Consider the following 4,263-nt stretch of genomic DNA (forward strand, 5'->3'; position numbering starts at 1 on the left):
TTTAATAGAGACCTGATACCCAAGGATGGGAGGAATGTTGACAAGGGATTCGAAACTAAAAGGTGAGGGAATACCGTGGAGATCAAGACTAAGTTCTTTGTGAATATAGAACAGAGTCACTGAAAGACACAACATCAAAGATATAGGAAGTTGAACATGGCAAGGCATATAACCGGAAAAACAAATTCCAAGAATGGGCCTTGAACAAGATCATGCCACTTGCACTCCCCCAGTCATCACTCCCAATCTTTACTCATTTTTTACACCATCCCCTCATTACATCCCTCTAGTCTAACATTCACACTGATGAATCAGTATGGGCATTTTGGGGCCAACAGGTGGCCTGATGTTTTAAGGCACTGAACTCCCATGTGGCTGAGTCTGATCAAATTAAATATAATAATAATAATAATAATATAATTAAGTAATTTTTTTAAAATGGGCAGTTCTCTATTTGAAAAGACACTCAGTGATAGCAAAATGTATATGAATTCCTTCCTGGCCTGGTTTGTGTACAAAACCAAGGAAAAGTAGATAAGTCAGGTATATCTCCCACATGCCGACACACCCCAAATAATTAAATATTTGTTATATAAAACACGGAAACTGTTTAACAAATAATTATTGGAAACTTGAAGTGTAAATAGAATATGAAGTACACCTACCCTATGATCCTACTTTCTTATCTCAATTACACTAGAACAGGTTTCCAACCATAATACCCATTGAACACTCAGAAATGAGCTTAGTGGGTGAGGATAAACATTTTAATTACTGCAAGAGAATTACTTGTTTGTATTCAAACAAGTAATTATTTGCTTCTTAATAAACATAAACACATTGTTTTACACACATTAGAATGCGTTACCAAAAATGAGTCGGTGGTTCTATAACAGGAATAACTATATCAGAACAACAGAAGTATTAGGTTACTTATTAATGTCATTAACTAAGTGACCCAGGTAGGAAATTCCCCATTATCCTTGAAATGCCACACCAGGATTTAATAAAGATCCAAGATCTTCTCATTCACGTGGATAGAGACCATTCTTCTCCTGTCAAGTTCTGGTCTCCTGGTAACAAAACTCTTCCCAGTGAACACAAACCTAACTCCACTTGGTGCCTAATCCAGGTTTGCAGAGCCTTGTGAGAAATGTAGTCTCTGATCCAATGACGTCATCAGCACAGGCCGAGGAGGGTGGCTTTTTCAGATTCCCTTTCCACCTGTGGTGCTCAGTTTCTTCCACGTGGTCGCTGGGGAGAACCTGCTGCTGTGCTGACGGTGCTCTGCCCGACACGGAGTCCATGGCGGTGAGTTCTGTGTGTGAAGGAGGAGGGTTGCACGTTTTGAGGACCCTAGTAGTGGAGAGGTGGCCCCTCTTCCTTGGTGGGAGCAGAAATGTGGGGGGAAGTCAGGTGGAGGGGGAGGGGCACCAGAAGGTAGGTGCAGCCCCTGGTCCGGGCTGGGTGGGGAGAGCGACAGGAGCGTCAGTTTGTGCAGGTCCAGGGTGAGGAAAGAGGTGACCCGGGCTTTGCTTTCAGTAACTGCTTTGTCTGAAGGTGGGTTTGTGAGGGGACCAGCAGTTGGCGTAATTGCTGTCACTGGACTTCCATGTAGCTGACCGTGGTGCGTGGTGCGGACCCAGTGGCTTAAACTCACGCTGGTCGCGTGTGCGTGCGTGCCCAAGATCCCGAGAGGAGAATGGAGGAGAAGGGATTGTGGCGTGGCCATCCGCACTGGGGGGTGATTTCTCTTTTTCTATCTTTCTGTCTCTCTGGCAAGTGTACGTGCCCTATAGCAAAAACCTCACCATTTGTGCATTCAGGTGTACAACGGTGATTCCGGAAGCTTTGGAATGGGGTGATTTATTCCAAGCTGGCACAGGGTCAGTTTGTTATATATTTTTTTTTGATCAGTGAGAAAGAAGAGGACATCTTAATGGTCTTCATGGCTCCAGGCAAAGAGTTTATTGCTAAGGAACTTCTTAAGGTAGGGAGGTTTGGATTATTTAGAAAGACAATAGGAATGTTCATTCCTCTGTTTACTCTAGGCAAAAAGGTGGAAGCAAGTTTCCAATATACAGAGTTCAAAATGCAGGTTCTCCTGCTTCAGGTTGAGGAGCCAGGGGGTCTGACAACCAGGATTTCAGTTTCTGGCTCTGCTACAGGATCCTGAGGAGAGGAGTAAGATCTCTGGTTAGGTAGATAGGGTGAGGAGTCCACAGAATGGAGGGTAGGAGACAAATGGAGTCAGTATAGTCAAGCCTTTCATAAAAAATCATTCACTGCTCTCAGTAGAGATCAGTTATTAGCTCTTGATATTTATTTGCACAGAAACCTGCTTGCAGCCTGCTTCAGATAATGACAGCTGAAAGTAGCATTGTTCATATCATTGCTACATTCCAAATAGTAAGTGTAGTCTCTCTTGGTCTAGAGAGTAGTAGAAGGAAGGCCTTGAACAATCTACTCCAATGTTTCAAAAAAATGTATGGGCACTTGTTGACTGGGCCAGAAGTAGGTAGATTGCCTATAGTCTTGAGCAAAGCCTCAACTCAAGGACAATGATTAGTTTAAGACTCTGGTGGCACAAAACACCTTCCCTGATACCACTTGAAAGAAAGTTGCCTTTTTTCTCCCATCTCCTTAGACAAAATTGGTTTTTACATTGTTTGTTGTTTTTTCACTTGTTAGAACCCATATAACTGGGCCATTCTGACACCCTGTGGGCAACCCATTCACTTATCTGGAAACTTTGATCCCTTTCTAGTAAACTTTGCTTACTCTCCTCTCCATTTCTCCACATTTCTAATTTTTCTTGAGCATCAGACAAGAACCTGCCCAGGTGTTGGGTCTGTACATCTAGCACTTGTATCATGGATGCTACTCAATATCTCTTTAAATTTACCCATCTGTAATATGAGCCTATTTCCAGTACTAGTGAAATGCCCCCAGTTTCCCAGAAATGACTGGAGTCTTTGCAGACAGTGTTCCTATGGCAGCTGTGTTTGTGGGGTGTCTTGGGATCTTAAAGTGAGTGAAGGCTTTGGACCCCTCTTGCAATTATTTGGCCTACTTAGCACTCCTGGGTAAGCAAAACTTTTTTAAGGTTTTCGCTGTGGGGCACAAGTGCTTGCCTGAGAAATACAAAGATAGGTACCACCCAATGGGATGACCATTCCAAAGTCCCTTCTTCACCATTTTCCTTGGGATTATGAGCACACATGAATATGCTTCTGATGTAATTTTCAGTCCACTGGGTCTGGGAATCAAAGTAGAAATTTGCTCATGTGGATCTGGCAGCCTTTCCATAATGCCACAGACTAGCCCACTCCTGGGTAAATTTAAAGAATTTTAGGGGCCATAAGGTGGTATAGTGGGTAAGATGTTGTTCTCCCACTTGGCTGAAGGAAGAAGTAACCTTTCCTGAAGTCCAGGACCCAGCAGCTTGAAAATCACACTGGGTGCATGTGCCTTTGTGTCCAAAATTCCATGAGGAGAATGGAGGAGAAAGGATTATGATGTTGCCATTACCTTTATGGGGTGATTTCTCACTCCCCTTCCTGCTTTCTATCACTCTCCAGCAGGCACACTCACCCTATGATAAAAACCTAAGGAAAAAAAAGAATTTTATACCAATTCAAATTTGGAATCCAGTGACAGTGGTTTCTATTAGGGAGCTTGGAGTACTGGTGAATGGTACCATTTTCTCTCAGAGAAGAGGCAAAAGAGCCTGGGAAAGGGAAAAAATTTAGTTTTCCATAGCTCAAGTAATTATTGGTCTTACTTCCTAGAGTGAACAAAATTTGGATAATATGACTGTCTCCTGAAGCACTGGATACTGTTCAGAGGTTTGGATCATCTTTCAGAAGGGATAGATAGTTTTGTTAAGGCCGTAATGATGTTACTCATTGGAGAAAGCTTCAAATGGTCTGGGGAGTTGTAACCTGTCATCCTGAGAGTATTTGTATATAATGCTTGGTAAACACTCCATTCATTCAATCTGTCATCATTGTTTTCTGTGTCTGAGCTCACTTAAACCTGATCTGTCACCAAATTTGGCAACTACAGACAAGCTGATTGATTCTATATCTTGATCGGCTTCCCTAGTAGTTCAGAAAGGGTTTGCCAAAGTATTTCTGCCTTATACAAAAAAAAATTTTAAAGTTGGATTTTTTTCTTTTTGGAGAGGTTTTTGCTATAGGGTGTGTGTGCTCATCAGAAAGACAGAGAGAGACAGAGAGACAGAAAGTGAGAAATCACCAC

Source organism: Tupaia chinensis, unplaced genomic scaffold, assembly GCF_000334495.1.
Source record: "Tupaia chinensis unplaced genomic scaffold, TupChi_1.0 Scaffold000435_1, whole genome shotgun sequence".
NCBI lineage: Eukaryota > Metazoa > Chordata > Mammalia > Scandentia > Tupaiidae > Tupaia > Tupaia belangeri.